Below are 19,069 nucleotides of genomic sequence, written 5' to 3'. Positions count from 1 at the left end.
ATTCCCAAGTCTTGGAATGAAAGTCAATCACCGAGAGGCATAGAAAAATAATCTTCATCCTGCATTGAGCCGCGTCTGGATTTTAATTATTAGACCTTTTAGTCGTGCAGTTGAGAGCCCTCTTGCGAAGCCATTCCGTCACATCCAGGTCGCAAGAACGTCGTGAAGGGTGCTTGAAGTGCTCTCGTCTCGTCAGCAGCATCCAGCTGCAGCAGAATTCCGATTACGCTGCATCGGTGGAGTCGATTTTCTATCTTAATGCTCAAATAGCACGCATCTCGGGTTCATTAAAGAGGCTTCCATCATGATCAACCTGCGCCAGCAGATTTTCAATGGAATTGGATTCTCCCGCTGCGAATCGTTGCTCAAGAGCACGTTTGGCTTTGCAACGAATCAGAGTTAGTAATTGTGCATGAATAGAACTCCGGCGGGCGAATACATTAAATGTAAAAACGGGAATATATTTGCTCCATTTCCTAGAACTACGTGAGAAAATTTGTTTGAGTTGACTGAGAAATAAAGGAATCCCGGTCTCAGCGAAATTCGAAGCAGCCAAATGGAAAATGCGTTATTATGGGTGCATCACAGCTGAGTGAATTTAATTTTTCGCAAAATGACTCCTCAAATTGTACAAAATTGACTGCACGTACCAAGCATGGCGGGGAGAGAATTTCCAACATTTTCTTTAGCCCACATATTTACATTTAAATGAAGTCATCACTGCTTGGGGAGTTAAAAATGAGTCTAATAGACACTGCACAAAATTGTTGTAAAATATGCTATGAAAATTTTATTTTTTTGATGGCTAGACTTAAAAGATACAGTGTGGGTGGCCCGTTAGTTTTGTTTCTTGGTATACTGGAGAATAAAAGCCTTTGACGTCAAACTGTAGTTCCTGAAGCGAAATTTTACGCACCGCTATATTTATGTCGGCGTGTGGGACGTGTTTAATTTGTGCTGCTGACGCGATGATTCCACATTCATTCGGCCATTTCGAGCAATCATGAAGCGCCAGCGTATTTTTCCTAAATTTAATTGAACTGCGGGAGTTGAGTGTTGAGCGGTTTTTGATGCGCATGCTGAAATAAATAAGCTGCAAACAGAGCGTGAAACGTGCAATAAATTCACGCACCAGCGCCGAAAATCGTATTAAAACAGCTAAACATCAAGTCAACGCGCGCGCGTGTTTCAATCATCTCTGCCTGGCAATCAACGCAGCCGATTTTTGTGCCTGATAACGCTGCTGATAAAGCTGATGAAGCTGTATGCCGAAATTGCAAATTTTTATCGATTGGCCACGCCTTTGAATTCCTCCAAACACCTTTTCCGTCATTTCAAATTGATAAATTTACGATCCATTAGGAATATATAGAGCCCGAAATGTCAAAATGGGTGGAATTAATAAGTGTGCCTTGTGATGGTGAATGAATTGAGCCACCGCCTCATGTTTAGTTGATCAATTACCAATGCATATTATACATACATACGAAAATGGACAGGCAAACATAGAGGGCGAATCAACCGGGCTGAAAATTGGATCACCGCAATAGAGTGTGTAGGCCGATATCCTACTTTGCATGTGCAAATTAACATCATCGCTGCGTGCATGCATGCGTGTGATTATATTTAAACCCAATTTCAACGCGGAACATTTCCAAAATGGTTTTCTGTTCGTTTGGGGACCTTGTACAGTGTGTTTTACATAAAATGGGAGTTAATATTTTATCAACTTGAAGCAAAAACATCAAAATTACAGGTCAAACGAAAAAGTTATTTTCAAAAGCAGATTAAAAGTTAATAAATTTTTTTAGCTCGAAGTTTTTTTAACGAGTTGGATTTCTCACTAATTTCAGAGTTTTATGCATGGCTTTTGATCAAGCGTAGAACTTCTTGCCATTTCAAACCTCGTCTCTCGAGAGAAGTTATCTTTTACATAAACAAATCAATTATCAAAATAATCATGGATATCGTACACTTGGCTGCAATGATTGACTATATTCAACTTAGAAGAGAAATGTTTATTTTTCACCATTGCAAGTAACTTAACAAAAATAGTCTTTGTCTATGCAATAAAATAAAAAACGAGAATGATTCAAGGAGAGCAGCAATTTCTTTAACCTTGTTTTTCTATCTTAGTTCTTTCAAATTAGGAGGTAACTTTCCACAGTTTTGGCAGTACATGATTAGAAATTCGTGCAAAATATTTTTTTAATTTTCACTTACAACATTTAGTTCGATTGGTGTTCTACAGATTGGTGCGTTCGTTTAGTGCAAAAATTACCATGAAAACATTTTTGAAATCATATCATTGAGTGAAAATTTTTAAACAAACTTCGTTGATTTCAGATAATCGTTGCTAAACCAGATATACCTCGGAAAGAATACTCACGAGACGTACATACTCGTTTGCGGCTAATTTATATAGAGATTTCACGCATGGGGATAAATTTCGTGACCGCAAACTGTTTTTACGGCAGTTAGCGAGCGGTCCGCACCGAGCGAAGTCGGTGTGCATATGTATGCAAAAGTGCATCTGGGCGGCCAACAGAGGATCACAGCAGCATTTTCTCACTCAGGCGTGAGCAGGAGCCGCTTATCGTACGACCGCAAATAATTATTCAGCGCAAGGCATCCAGGGAGATGATTTTGCAGCTCAGTCAGCTCGCATGTGCATTTGATGCCCTTCTCATTTCTGCATTTCATCCACTTGCTCTATGCAGCTTGTGATGTTGAAATTCATGTGCGTTCACGTTTGCAGTTGCAGGTGCACGCTCCATAAATCACACACCTGAGGCGAATGATTCATCAAAGGTTGGTCATTTTCAAAGAGGAATTTTTTAGTTTCGGCATCAAAGTTAAAAGAATTACTATGGTTTTTTTTAAATTACAACAAACTCGAGTAAAAGTGTAATGTGTAGCGTGGAATAATAAGTGTTATTTTAAAATAAAATTACTCTCTCATGGTCATGGATTGGGAGCAGTCAATTTAAGAAGTTTGAAAAAAGGTGTGAGTGATTTATTTCAAATTACTTTTGAATCTGATGTAAATATGCTAAACTTTTGAGGCTAGGAGTAAGTTGAAAATTCTCTCTCTATCTCTCTCTCTCTCAAGCGTAGTTCTCATCCTTGTTAGAGTTGTAGGTTAGTTTCTTACAAAACAAGTTTAAACAAACTAAGGTGAGCATCATGAAGTGGTGTTTGATAACCTTTCCTTACAATTGCGGTTGATCTTTACAGGAGAAACTTCTGTTCTGACACCTTGAGGATCTCTACTCAAATGAAAATAAATAGAATCTAAACTAAAAATGTAACAAAAAACCAAACGCTGAACTTCATTACTTTTACCTGACAGTCTAAAAGTAACCCCCCCCCCCCAGCAAATAATAATTTATTTTATTTTTAACTCATCATTTTTTTCACTGCGCACAAATGAGGCAGCAGCTGAGGTTCAGCACTCAAAGCGACCACTGAAATTCAAACAAGGAGCACCTCTCTTGCACAACACTGTGGAAACCGCCATCCAGAGACAATTAAGCAAGCCTTGCAAATTTTAAATCAAGTTTCTCCAGCGGCACGGACAAGCCGCAGCGATAGCTTCAACCAGATGTATATGCATATAGTTACATATACTATTTCATTCTGTTGCAAGCTGCGGAGAGCCAGGCAGAGCTAGATGTCGGTTGCTGTGCTTTATTTGCGAGTTGGGTCTGACTCTGTGCGAGGTAAACACACGGGCAAATATTAAAGCCAGACGCGGAGGCGCGCAGCTCTCAGCGGATAATCAGACAGACCTGTTTGAGTGCGCCGACGACGAAAGCTACTTGCAGACATTTCATACATATTTCAAACTGCGCGCTGGATAGTGGGCGGAGAGTGGGAGAGCAGTCAGAGTTCGAGTCGTCTTATTGTTTCAGACTCAACCCTTTGACGAGAGCAGACAAGAGCCCTGTTAATCGAGCCTCATCTCGCACGGTACCATTTCTCCCGACTCTCAGCAGCCATTTATGGTGTCTGGCTCTTTGTCGTGATAGTTGGTTTATGTATATACCTGCTTTATTTCAGTTAAATTTCCACAACCAAGCTGCGTGGTTCGCATTGTTGCAAAATTGAGAATCCAAGCAATGTTCAAGGGGTTGAGCGTGGGCTGATTTGCGCCTACATTTGATTCTCTTGAATTGCAATGACATTCCATTCGGATTGGGCAGGGTTGCGAAAGCTTTCCGACTTGCTACTTGCTGGCTTGAACTTTTCCAGCATGCGTGAATTAATTTCACGGGAAGAATGTCTAGCATTTCAATAAAAATAGCTCGGTTCGAGGGCAGTAACACGAGCTGGTCCATCCTCTGCTTTTCGTTCGTGATGCTAGTTTTCGCTATCATGGGGTCGCCTATCTCAAAAGAGATGAACCAATAAAAAAAATCCTTGTGAAACTTAGGTCCTGGTTCACTCTACTCTAAAATTTTGGCTCTGTGTTAGCTCCATTTTTTTTATATATATATATTAATATACAATTTTTACATTATTTACGGCAGGTCAGACAAAATATATATATGACTATTTTCTGGCTTTTCTAAAGATTTCGAGGATTTTAGATTAATTTTAGTGGTTCAAAATGTGTTTCAAAAGTTTCAATTCATAATTCATGCTCATTAGGCGTCTAAAAAGAATCGGACTCACAGAAAAAAATCGTTGTAAATACCCAACCCTAGGGAATGATCGAAAGAAAGCAATTTTCTATTCCAAATAATAAATTTGAAAAATCTGTCTCCACTCTGTGATGGATGCGTTTGCAGCAGAAACACACTGGCAATGTTGAAAGCCAAATTGGCTCTTGACAGGAGTCGACACCGTCTGAGATAGCACTTTATTTCTACGAGTTGGAACCACAATATCGGCGATTGCGTTTCAAAGTAGGCTGACATCAATCCACGCGTCCACCAGCACATCTCGCTCAAGGAGCAGCTGTATCAATAACGCCGCAAATCCGAACCCGAGCCAATATCTTCAGGCCCATTTTTCCCTTGACAAAAACGTCCTGGTTTTGTTTTCCGAGACACGAAGAGAGGCAGGCGAGAGACACAGTGCGGTGCCTGAAAATATAATCTCTGGTCTGCGAGGCGGAGCACGATCAATGATGGTGATGAGATAGCTGCACGACTGCTCTCTCTCTCTTATTTTCGAGGCTAGAATCGATGCTTGGACCGCGCGAAAACAACCATTACACGTAATTCGCTGGGCCACGCAACTGCAATTTGCGAATGGACCCACGTCGTGAGTATATTTTTTCTGCTATCTTGCGCACACGGAAATTTTCGTCGAGATCGAGAGAAAGAAAAGTTGCGGCCCGCTTTAAAAGCATGTGCCACTTTCACGTCTGTCTTGTCTTGTCTTGTGGAAGCATTGCTTTTTAGGAGATGACTCGGCCTTTTTATTATTTCACGAATCTTAAAAAACGCGCATAAGCACCCTTGGGGCTTTGTAATTAAAAATTAAAGAGGAACGAGTGTTCATTTCTCCCAGTTAAAGCTGCCGGCCGAGACACTTGACGGACGTGCAACTTATACAGTATTTATTTTATACCTCAATAGTTGGGTTTTGTACAGTCACTCGAACAATTTTATTGGAGAGTTAGTAAGACAAAAAATACACAAACACGCTTTCTGTTTCGAAGCATGCGGGCAAAATTTGTGTTTAGAGTGGCACTTCTGAGTTGTTGTATTAAAATAGAGTCTCTTGTTTTGAGCAAATTATTCACAGTAAAAATAGATGAATTTTGAAGTGCTCAAAATAGAGGATAAACATTAGGAGAGGAAGAAATAAAACAATTATCAAATGGCTCATTTCCGCGCGGATTTGAAATCAGATTATATGTCATTCTTTTCCTTTAATAAATTTTCCTGTGAGTTAATTCCTTCATATTTTTTCTTGCATCCCTGTGTGGTTAATTTAAAAGAATTCCTGTTCCAAAAGATAATAAAATCAAAATCCATAAAAAAGTTCTTGAAGTGAAACACAAGCAAGTTAGGCAATTTGCTTCTCTTTTGTGCTGCGCGGGTTGCGTTCAGTGGCGTTTTCTTTCCAATAATAGAAGGTATTCACAACAAATGGAGCAAGTTTAGCTTGCCATTTTTTTTCAATTCCTGAGAAACAATAAGAACTCATATTTTCGTCGCCAACAAAAACATCATTTTTTTAAACTTTGCAACAAGCAATACACGGATGATAGACACAGGATACGACGGTCGGTTTGGATCATATTTAAGTTACTCACCATTAATTGCAAACGATAGCAAATTAACTAGGATCCAAGTCGATTTTCATATCCTGTGTCTGTCATGCTTACAATACAATTATCTCTCTGCATGAATTTTTGAATAATTTTGTAGCTTTTAGTACATTGCACTGTTAAAATTTCTCATTTTCCAGTCTTTTTTGTATACTGGTCAAGTTCTTATTTAATAAATTCTCTTGAAATTTTAGCCTCCTATTTTAATACAAAAATTAAGTGTCTAAAATTGTGAACAAATTCAAGCTTGAGACGTTATAATTTGTTTAAAATTTCGTTCAGAATGATATTTCAAACGCAGTACGCAGAATCAATTGCCATAACCATAATTACTCCCTTGTGAGATCACTCTGTAAATTAGTCTGCAGCTAAATTAGGCGAAACATTTGCTCGGAATTCGCAGACTAAATAGGTTAAATTTCATTCTCGCGTAAGAGGAGTGAAGTTAGTTGCGGCTGGGCATCGGCAAGCAAATGTTCCTTTCAGAGGCACTTGTTTGGCCATTTGCGCGAAATGCGCACGAGTGTGTGTGTGTGTGTTTCCTGCGGCGGCGGCAAACCCGAAAACACGCCGACTGCCGCCGTTTTACGTACTCGACTTTTTATCTTTCGCAACTCACCCGTTCGCCCGCTCGCACATCATATATAGCTGCAGCAATTCTCATGGGTGGCCAACCGAGAGCGGCTCCGCAGCCATTGTATGTGGTGGAGGCGAGCGAAAGCGAATGACGAGGGGAATAAATTTCATTTCGGCTTTATTACCGACGAATTACACACAACTTCTGCCCAACGCTTCGAATGGATGAAAATGGTTTTTGGTCTTCCGTTGTTGTTTTCAAACATGCTCTGCTAGGAAATAAATTCGGTTAAAATTACTTTTAAAAAGGAATAAATGGAAAATGGATTATTTCAGTCTAAACCCATAATTTTAAATGACACCCAAACAAATCATGGTGTTAATTACCAGCTTTTGTTCAAATAAAATATTCATTTCACTCAGTGAGGTATGCGGTATGCCTTAAATCTTCCGTAATGTTCCAAAAAATTAAATTAAAGTAGAACTTGAATTAAAGTAGAACTTAAATTTCATTTTTGACTGAGCCAATTGATTCCCTAGGGTTACATATTTGGTCGAAATCTCGGCCGGAAATCGGCAGAAACGCAAAAACAATAACTTTGGCGATTTTTGGTTTGAACATTGCGAGTGGTTCGCTGATTGCCTATTTGATATAAATCTTGCCTAAGATTGAGACACCGAAAGCGAGTCAAGCGTCCAGGCAAGTCAATCAAGGCAACTTCTGTGATTGGTCACTGGCGTTCTTGAGTCACTTTTGGCTACGTTTCACGCCAAAAATCGCTAAAGTATCGGTTTTCCCCGACTTATAGAGGAGACGTGACAGACTATAAACATAGCTAGTAATTCGGCTGTCGAACCTAATCGACCCACAGGAATCAAAAATCAAATTCAAAGAGCGCCGTTCCCGGTCCTCGGACAGGGATAAAAAGAGCAAAATAAAAAAAATTCAGATGAAACTATAACAATTTAATACACACAGATTTTATTTTTTAAACAAGCGTATATTTTTATCCAAGAAAACAATCAGCAAATAGGTTTGATAAATTTTTAATCTACGTACAATAAACGCCAAATTTATTTTATTGACTTCTCTAATTTCTAAGTTCCGTTAAATGAAAACGAACGGTTGTTTTCCAACCAACATGCTGGTTTCCTATACCGAATAAAATGTAACGAGGTAGAAAGGCCAATTTTTTGGCAGAGATTGAAAAGACGTTTCGGAAAGCAAACTAATTCGAGCAAGCAGGCCCGTAAGAAAAACAAGTCTGCGTTGCCCACCGGCTGGAAAAGTCCGGAGATGGTTGGAGAACCGCATCTCGGGCCGTGCGTCAACCGCACGTCGGCGACCATCATAAAATAAGATCAAATGGCCTGGCGGGCGACGCTCACAAAGAAAGAGAGAGAGAGAGAGGACCAAATTTAATTTATTTCTCCTCTTTTTGAAGTGGCTTCCGTTCGTTCCTGGCAGACCCGGTCGGTCGGTCGAGGGATTGGGGCAGACTGCCACAGGCGGTTTTTTGATCTGCCGCCGCTCAGCAAGCACACGCGGACGAACATGTTTTATTGCTGCACGAAACACCGATTGCCTGTTGATTGTTTATCCTCTGGCCGACCGAGAGTGCGAAACGATTTGCTCGCTGAAAGTTTTAAAAGCCCCAATTGAATTGATTAGTGATTTTCTCAGACTGAACAAAAGTAATGGAGCTTATACAGTTTAAAATGACCCTCAAAGTAAAAGGATGGAATGTTTTGACCGTAGAGATAACTATATTAATTAAAATTTTATTCAAGATTTTACTAATTTTGGTACTTTATATGGTAAAATTCAGTTTAAATATGTAATCCTATCCCTTCTAACACTAAGGGGTACACACAACTTGGGAATTGGCTGGAATTTTAATTAAAAAAATATTCAGCCTCGTCAGAAGGCCGAAACACAAAATTTTGTTACTGTCTATTTGATTGTGCTCAGCAATTTTTACGCTTTTTTGCTCTTTTTATCCTTGTCCTCAGACTGGGAAGGGCGCGCACTGCACTAGCACGAATGCTGAAACCCGGGTCCCAATAACACCGCGAACGGATAACATGGGCGCACCAGGCCGCACAGGGACCCAGCCCATTCAAGGGCCACTTGCCTCCGCACCGAGGACTGCATTGAAACGCTAGACATTTGTCCCGTGAAGCCAAATCACGCATGCTGGAAAGGTGCAAACCAGCAAGTAGCGAGCTTTTCTCTTTTTGCAGGGAAACAGAACTCACTTATTCCAGTTGCGGGAAAATTATAACTCTTGATATATTTTTAAAATCAGTTAAAAAGCAATGTTTTGGTTTCCTAAAATAATTATTTCCAATCAGGCTCACTGCCAACGTTAACGATCGATTATAACCTGCGAGCAATAATTTTACTTTCGACGTTTTCCATGTTTGTTTGAGTCGGCGAATTTAGAGCTTTCAGATATTTACATACAATGTGTCAATTTAGAAGGCAAATTGTAAACATTAATAATTGCATTGAGCGTCCTCAAAGTGATTAATCGCAATTTGATTGAGAGTTATATCCAGACATTTTATTACCCAAACAAATATGGTGCGGTTGGTGAAAATAATTAATTTTCGGAGAGCAAATAAGCAGCTACACAAATACAAACACTTCTTCACTTATTAAAAAGCAATTACGGATCTTAATCCCACTCAGATCCTAAACGAAATTAATCCCACCATGCGCGGTGAGAGGAGAGTTTGTGCAGCCTTCGTTATATGTGTAGGCAGAAAGGCGGCTAATTAAGAGTGATGCGCAGGGAATTGGGACATTGGGTGAATTATTCACAGGTGATGCAACAGAGGAAATGCACGTGCTGAGAGAGATCTTTTCAAACGTGTCACTCTGCGTGTGCAGCATGAATAGGGAATGCTTGGTTCACGTTCCGGCGCGCACACTCACATGTGCATCTATTCTCATCAAAAAGTCATTCGTCAATGCAAACGAGATTAATATGCGACACGGACTGCAAAGCCACGCGGACTTAACGATGATGGAGCAGCCGCAGCACATTGCCCATGCAAAGCGAGAGAGGACGCGTGCATTAATAATCAGTGTTTGGTGCATCTTTTTCTAGCTGCACCGATTTCAATTTGAATACTCTCGCTCGGCACTCGGCGGCCGACCGCCTTCGTTAGCGAGCGCCTCGTTCATTAATTTTCGATTCGCTGCCACCGCAATTGGGTTAAATTAATACCATCTGCTTCTTTTTTGCCTCATCAAGCTGTGGAATTAATTTTAAATCAATCTGGGTAGCAACCAAGCACGTGGACGTGATTGCAATATATACGGAGCTTTTTGCTTCCGCAGCGCGTTTGATTTTCGATGCATGTATACTGAAATGAGCGCAGCTCATATGGGAAATGAATTTCAGGAATTCCATTTGTGCTGCTTTTTTATTCTCTGGGGCTTTTTCATTTTTTTTTTGCCGTTTGATTGATATTTAATTCCCAAAGGATTATATATGTGTTGATTTTAAGGGAGAATCGTTCGTAGTGTTACATTTACAAATTTTTGTACTCTCGAAACATAAATTACTTTATGGATTGCGATTTTTTGTGAGAGAGGGATTGTTTAAGGCCATTTTTGCATTACATTATTGTCGTCATTTTGAAGTGACAGTAGTTGATTTAATTTTTTGTAAGAGAGCAACTATTACGTTCACTAGAAAGGAATAATAACTATATCAAATAATCAATCTTTGATTCAAAATTGAAATCGTGTTAGTAATTTATGGGGCTTTTAACCAATATTCAACCTGTTTAGGATGCTTAATGAAATACGTGGCAGGTTTGCTTGAAATATTTGAAAACCAATCTGCAAAGCAAAATAATTTTGTTTTAAATTTGTATATCCGTTTAGAGTTGCTGCCTTTTCCCGAAAATATTAATTATAGATTGGCAAAAGTCATATAATTCTCTTCAAAAGAAATTAATTAACCTTGATTTAGTTTTAAAAGTGTATTGTGGGTACGTGGAGCCGTGACAGAAATGTGTCTTTTCTCATTGTAGTAATTCGTCTTTTATTTGGTTTCCTGGTTAGAGTAGTAAAGTAGTTAAGACTGTGAATACTTGAATAATTAAAATCACATTTAAAATAAATTACTTGAACATGAAAATATCAATTTGAAACATTTACAATTATTATACAGTTTGATGAAAATGCCTACCCCGTTATGTAGTGCGGGTCTTATATGAAATAGCGTTTATAGAATTTTCTCGCACTAAATCTCATCCTAGCCCGAGAGAGTTCATTTGCTGTGACTGCTTTGGTGCGAGTCTGATAGTGTAGAGGGGATAAGGTGCAGTAAGGGTGCAATGCTTATCAAACACCTTTTACTCCCACCTGGCGATACAGGTTTAATGCAAAATCGTTATTAGGACAGTAGTGGCGAGTATCTTTTCGTGCCTCCGAATCCGCAAAATAGATTTGTAGGGCTTCTGTGTCTTATGTAGTAAAATACATCATTTTTCATTGCTGAATAATAGGAAAAAATAGAGAAGCCAGAAGAGAAGGGGTTCAAGGCTTTTTTGCGATGTCCATTTATATAAATTTAAATTAAATTAAATAGTTGAGGCTATATGTATCAATTCAGCGTTCGTGCAGTGATTGACACAGGGGATTGTGACGTATGAAAAATAATTCCTCAACTTTGACACGAAACAGATATAACTTTGCTGTAAAAGCGGAGCCACTTGCTCACTTGTTGAGTGCATGCAGAAAGAAAGTACAGCGAATCGTTTCCCACAGCTGGTGAACCAAGTTAATACTCTGCTAATTATAAGTTGATTTCAGTGTACGAGCAAAGCATAGACTGAAAGAGATATACTGTGTAAAAACGGAAAAGGTGAAGGTTGCTCTCCCTCCCGCCAAAATATCCTTGTTATAGATGCAATAGAATAGATTTAAAAATAAATTCTAGTCATTTTCGAGCACTTTCTAAAAGTGTTTGAACCCAGAAACAAATCCTTGAGTTCCACTTCATTTATATTCACGCACATAGCGACAGAATGCAAAATCCCTAAAATCAAATTACTCAAAAGTACATCGATAAAAATTTATTTCCTTCCGCTTTCAAGAGGGAGGGAAAGAGAACGTCGGGTACAAAAGAGGACTGAATAAAAATCGAGGCCGAGAGAACGTGTGCAAATGCTATGCAAATACAAATCCATTATTGCGCGCCCGGCGGCGATGCAAAAGAAGCAAGCCTTGCACATTATATGACACGAGCGCGCTTTTATTTCGGCGAGTCATTACGCGAATTCGGCCCCACTCGGGATCACAGGAAGGCGGCGGCTACATTAGCATATTAACAGACTATTAATTAAATCAGCGCGGGCGCGGGCAAATTTTTCGTAATTAAAGACTACCCCTTTGAAGCGCGCGGCGCCGTTTTCCATCATTGCAGTGCAAAAACGCAAAGCTGCGCTGCATTCCTCTTCAACGCCACGGGTATAAAGCGTGTCAAGAGGCAACTTTCATCCCCAGAGTGACTGCAGAAACGTGTATTATACCGCAGTGTATCATATTTTTTGTCTCTTGTTTGTGCAAAATGCGCAATTTATATTTTAATTGTAGCGTTTCTGTTTCCTTTACATCTGTAGGGATATGAATTTTTTAATATATTCTACACTGTCTTTTATTATTTAAACGATGTTCATCCAATTTCTTAGTAACACCCGTAATACCAAATCAACAATTTTTCATTTCTAAGGGTACAAATTTTTGTACGATTTTTGCTTAAAAATAAGTTTCAGGATCACATTCAGATGATTTAAATTTTCACGCAATGCATGTCTATTAAGACTAATTTACCAAGCTCTTTTTTGCTATACCAAGTATATTCACTCAATACAATATATTATGTTCATTCATTGGTTATTATCAGAAATGATACCATAAATTGTTTATTTATATTTAGAGCATCTAATAATGGTTCTTAAACATTTTTAAAAACATGTTTTCATACCTCTGCTCTAATTATATGTTTCGTTTAGGATGGTTTTAACAAATAAATGATATATAGATAATTTGACAAGAATTATAAATTATAATATATATTCAGCATGTCCTGCTAGTGGTGGCTTGTAAATAGTACGAAAGCAAAAAATATGAAAAAAATATATATACAACCTGAATTTGGTAGATAAGTGATGATATCAATTATGTTGAACATAGCTGCCAATATGAAATTTAATTTATTTGGTCTTTGCTATACGTATTATTTTGTTTAAAAGATATGCAACATACGCGTGCTGCTCACCTTTTGCACGACCTTGTAGACCATTTCTATAGCATTTTATTGTATTTAGAAGCCCTTGAGAGCACGGTTTAGTGTTTCTCGGTGGATTAAAAATAAAAAATTGCTCAATTGGTGTATTAATCTGTAAGAATTTATGCTGAGACTGGAAGACGTGTGCAGGTAGAAAATTTTGAATTTTCTCTTGTTGAGGACTCGCTTGAAGAATTCTGCTTGTTCTTGGCTGGCTGAAGGGGATACCTCTACAAATCGAAAATGGATATAAAAATTGTTAGACGTCCTTTATTCGCATAAAATCTCTTTTGTGTTTTATCCTTCTATTGCCCGTCTATTTAGTTTCATTTTTTATGTAAAAATAAAATCTTCAAGCATCGATTTGATAAATAAAGGTTGTTTGAGACTTGAAAAATAGCTTTATATTTATTTTTGTAACGAGCAAAAGAAATATGTTAATTCCGAATCACAATTACAAAAGAATATTGTGCGTCTTTCTAAACAAACTCGACACTCGACCCTCTCCATTTTCTAGTGATTTGTGTGCATTAGCATTCGTGCAAATTGTTCATAAAACAACGGCACGAGGAGAGATCATTATCTTCAATTAAAATTTCCAGAATATAATGCAAAATTCTTAGTGCGTTCATTAAAACGGAAGTAACAGCGAAGTCCACTTTATTGTTAAAGCCTCTTAGCTGTAATTTACTCCCTCACCTCGTCAGGTTTGGGGTGCGGCATGATTTTTTTTTTTTGAGTTTTTACGCATTGTAGCAGCATATGAGATGGATTATGGCCGTTTGGGAAATTTTTAATAGCATATGAGCAGCACGCGCATATTACATATCTTTTTTTCAACAAAACAATATATCAAAGACAAAATTAAATTTCATATTGGCAGCTATGTCCAACATAATTGATATCTCATCACTTATCTACTAAATTCAGGTTATACATATATCTTATACAAAGCTGGTACTTCATAGTTCGTGTTCAATTATTCATATTTGTTGCTACCGTAATATTTGCAAGACACCAATGGCAGGACATGCTGAATATATAATATCGTTCTTGTCAAATTATCTATAAATCATTTATTTGTTACAACCATCCTAACGAAACATATAATTAGAGTTGAGCTATGAAAACATGTTATTAAAAATGTTTAAGAACCATTAGATGTCCTAAACATAAATAAACAATTGATAATATCATTTCTGATAATTAACAAAGTAATATAGATTAACAATGATGTGAACGTTTGTGCGATGCAAAAAATAAATGCCAAAATACTAAAGAACATAGAGGCTCCAACTTTTTTTTCAAGTTCTTTTCTCATCCTATGATATCCTTTAGAAGCAATTTTGTAATTATTGAAGGGTAATGCTGTATTCTAGAGTACATAATTTTCTCATGAAGTTAATTTCCCTCCTAATTAAATAGCGATTAAATTGAGAATATAAAACATGCTAAGTTCTTGCCACATCTATCCACTTACCAGTAGGACACCCGTAACGAAACACTTTCCTCTCTTTAACTTCCAAGATGCATCTTTCTGAATTAACATACGGTGTAAGTAATAAATTTTATATAGGTTTCCGCAGCGTGTTTTAACCAGCATCTATAGAGAGGGCGCACTCCATATGGGGGAAGATTAATTTTGATCTTGGTCCTCCGGTTGGGTTCTTCTGAGTTCATGATTGCAAAATCTAATTAATTATAATTGCTTTCCCAACAAGTTTTTTGAGGTATCTAATTTCTTTTATTTCTGTAAGACGGAAGAGGGAGGGAAGAAACAACAAAAATCAAGGTCAACGTGCAGGTATAATGTGACACTAGAACATTAATGACGCAACATCCACTAAAATGATACATTGTTTCAGTTTCTGCGTCCGCTTCACACTCGTTGCTCTCGTGATAATTTTGCTGGCCGCTACAACCACCACCACCATTTTCTTCTTGTTAGGCAGGGGTGGTAAGTGAATTGGATATGGCATTATATACGATATAACCAATAATATAATGAAATGTATATTTGGCAGCGTTTAATGATGGAAAATGCCTCGATTCAGTTACCACAACTGAGAGCCCATTTTCAACTTCGACAACAACCACAACAACCACGCCACCACCACCAACAACAACCACCACCGCTCAAACGAACACTATAATCGTTCCTTTACCACCAATTATACGGAGGTCTTTTAGGGCGTAATCGGTTCACCGCTGGCGCTTTGTGGCCAACAATATTTTCATTTTAATAAAGAGCATAGTGTATTGAATTGATTTTTTTTACTGTCAGCATGGTAATTCATCATGATCTTCTCACATGCATTCCATCTGATTGCAAACAATAATCACAAAAGAAAATAGCATACATATATATTATCAAAAATGCTTAACAACAGAAAAATTTCTTCCGTAAAATTTAAGGCGGTCGAATATTTTTTGAATCGGTACTCTAGCCGCAGCGAAACAGGCAAGGCATTGTACTCAAGTATAAATAGATCGATTTAAAATAATTTAAGGTCGATAATTAAGTGTTGAAGATTACACTCACTGATGTTTACAGACTTGAAAACATATTTCTGGCCAATATGTAAATACAAAAATTATCCCATTAGAACTTTAGTTAATTTTGTCACGATGTTAATAAGAAACTCGAAGCTTTTAGTGCCACAACGTAGGTCTGGTAAATTGTGTGTTACGCCTGCACTTGAGGTACTGATATGTGTTTCAGCATAGAACCCGATTCTTTTGGATTGTGTGGATTTACTTCCAGATGTTTTATTATTTCTAATTACTCTTTATGGCTTCATTTTAAGAAACAATAGTAAAATTATTTGTAACATTCAATGTCTGTTTCTTATTTATTTGTTGGTACTTCCAAATTTGCTGTTTAAATATTGGTTGATTGGTTCATGCCGGTCAGTGTTTAATTTAAATTCTTAAACTCAATTCCATCTAAGCAGTCATAGTTTGAATAAAAATTTAAACACAATAAACATTTTTAAAAAATTTATTCTCTGGCTTATTTTTTAAAAAATATATATTATTTGATTTAAACATTATAAATTAGCTAGGGAAAAAATTAAAAAAATAATATTTAATTAATATAAAAATACTTAAGTTAGTAAAAATATAATTTTGTTATTTTTATATTTGTAAGATATTTAATGAAGTTTGTTGAAATTTTTAAGTTATCTTAGGCATAAAAAACCGGGTACTCCATCCGTGTAAAATGAGAGAGTAACTCCTAAGTAACAACAACAAAACAACGTTTTTGTTCAGAGTTCTATAAAACTAATTAAGCGCAAAGCGATCGCTCTGAATAGGTTGAATACAAACCAAATAGAAAATCTAGAATGCGCACAAACACTGGCAGTGCTGCGTGCGTACACTTGCACTCAGTAAAAAGCTGGTTCGCTTCAAAGCAAGAGATGCGCGTGCCTCATTATATTCGCAGATATATAGAATGACACCAACGTCGTGCGAGTAAAAAGAGCCGTGGAGCGTAGTGAAGGAGCAACGACGCCGGTGGATAGAGGCGCGGCTGCCTTCAAAGCAAGCAAGCTTTTTGCGCGTTCTATTCATATCGCACGCGCGTTTTCAATGGAGACAAGTTTTTGCCACCGCGTGATGTGTGCAGTCAGCTAGTCAGACGTACCAATTCTACTCGAGCCTGGAAACTTTAGTGTCAGTGCAACTTTGACTTGTATTTCACCTATACGTGGAATTCGCATTTATAAGCATTGTGTCGCGTTTATCGATAGGATATCGCAAAGACATAGGATTTGAATTCATGCAATCGAGACATCAGAATTTGAAAATTAATCTCTGCCTGAGGAGCTGTCAATTTGTCTAGTTTAAAAAGTTGCTAGAAAATGTGTTTTGAAAGGTACAAGTTTGGAGTGAGGATAAAATTTATAGATCAAGTTTTTATTTTGATGGTTATTTTAGCACTGAACAAATTCAGCAATATGGAACAAGACTGATACATTTTTTAACTTTTAATCCATGAAAAATAAATATTTTGTTCGACCAGCTCGTGCTTTTAAAAGAAATCGGACACAATAGTGAAGTCAAAAATTATGTATTTTAATTGCTTCATCACGCTACTTGGTTTTGAAGTAGCACTAGAATGTCATTTTTGATAGTGCCAATCGGTTCCTGATGGTCGATTAGATTAAATAGCCAAATCACTCTGTTGACAGTTAAATATATTCCGAAAATCAAGCGGAAACGTTAAAACAGTTACATTGGCAGTTTTTGCAAGGTGATGCTTTAGGTTTTTACGATTACACCGATTTTCGGCTGGTCGTGACGAGTTTTCTACCCAATGATTTGCCTATCAAAATTAAATCCACACTAACTAAGGAATCGATCAGCACCGTCAAAAATAAAATTCCTCTGTTCCTTTAATCTAACGATAATCAGCACTATTATCGTTATAATTATATTGGTTTGATAGTTCGTCTGAATCGGCTGAATTTAAACTCTGAAAAAATTGCAGCTTCCTGCAACCTTTCCACTGAAGAACTGGGACTGGAAACGAGTTTCGAGTGCTCAACAAGCTGAAAGAGATGTTGATTAAATTTTCCTCTGCACACGATGATTACATCATGTTTTGTTCGAATGACAAGAAATTCTTCAAAGGGAATGCAATAATTGGTGCACACGAGAGGCTTTTGTGACTTGCATTCAGGTTGCTAATTAATTACGATTTCAGGAACTAGCGCAGTGCGAGCCGCGTAAATTGCGAGCAAAGATATACACAGCGCATGGGTTAATTGTAAGAATAAATCTGCAGCGAATCAAGAGTGACGGTACAACTCCGCCTTTACTAATTAAATTTCCACGCGCACGTACTGTTAAATAGAATAGTAATTCAGTGGGGGCGTATAGTATGTATTTTACGCAGATTTTTAATAAACTTGAGAGCTGTTGAGAAAGAAAAAGAAATGCCTTTATGCTATATACCCAACCCATTCCTACACGGTCTCCCCTAGGGGTTATTATAAATTAAAAGAAACCTCTCTCTCACTCCGTTGACTTCACGCCCCCCAGCAGCAGCGTGCGACATAAACAATCTGCATAATAAAGCCGTAAATAACGATATTTATGGATCTGATAAGGAACGAGTTGCATTTTTTACATTTCCAAAGTTTACGATTCAGAAGAGGCACAGCCAGGGTCCCATATTTAATTGAACTGCAGCTGCAGCCAGCGGAAATGTGGAATAACTGGTGCTGAGAGAGGGAAAAAAATGCAAAAAAGCCCCAGAAAGAAAACTTTTCTCCCTTCTATGCCCGACTGTTTTATACATTTTTCAATCTTCTCGCGGCGGGAGAGCGGCAAAAGTTAGAGATTCTGAGCTGGCAACGCGTGCATAAAAAAGCCCTTTCCATGTTCCTGTGTTGCACTCCAGAGACAAATAAAGGGGTTTGCATTTGCAACGTATGGAAAAATACGCATGTGAAAGTCGGAGAATAAATCCATGGAGAGCAGAGCTCTGCTGAAACACAAATTCTCTTGCTCGAATAACTGAAAATTTTTTACATGAACAAGCAGATTTTAACATATTCTTCTGTTAATTAATCATTTTTTTTAACTAGAAACTTCTGTTAACATCACACACATTATATAAGTGTTCTAATTAATTGTTTTAATTAAATTAATGTATTTACTCTTTAGATTCACCCTCCTAATTGCAGTCTCTTCTACAACGGGACTAATTCAAAATTAATTTTGGCTGCGTTTTGGTCAGAAACGCGCCCTTTATGCTGTTGAATTACCTCAAATACTACAACCATAGGGTAATCGTGTCATCCGCAGGCACTTTCAAAATTGTCGCCGGGTCCGAATTTGTCAGGCAGCTGCACTTGCTAATAAGCTAATGCCCGGGGCTAATGAT

The 19,069-nt window shown here is 37.8% G+C and overlaps 1 protein-coding gene and 1 long non-coding RNA gene across 3 annotated transcripts in view; one reads left to right on the top strand and one right to left on the bottom strand.

The window, feature by feature from the left end:
• Positions 1–19,069, bottom strand: part of LOC135942068 (neuroligin-4, X-linked-like) — a 193,652-nt gene that overhangs the window by 52,213 nt on the left and 122,370 nt on the right. The gene's annotated exons all lie outside the window — the stretch shown is intronic.
• On the top strand, positions 14,654–15,146 carry LOC135943979 (uncharacterized). The gene is made up of 3 exons (XR_010575258.1): positions 14,654–14,727; positions 14,931–14,977; positions 15,039–15,146. It is a non-coding gene; the product is annotated as an uncharacterized LOC135943979 (long non-coding RNA).

The sequence above is a fragment of the Cloeon dipterum genome, chromosome 4 (genome assembly GCF_949628265.1).
Source record: "Cloeon dipterum chromosome 4, ieCloDipt1.1, whole genome shotgun sequence".
NCBI classification, from domain to species: Eukaryota; Metazoa; Arthropoda; class Insecta; order Ephemeroptera; family Baetidae; genus Cloeon; species Cloeon dipterum.
Note: the sequence above shows the minus strand (reverse complement) of the source record. Positions and strands in the feature narration are given on the sequence as shown.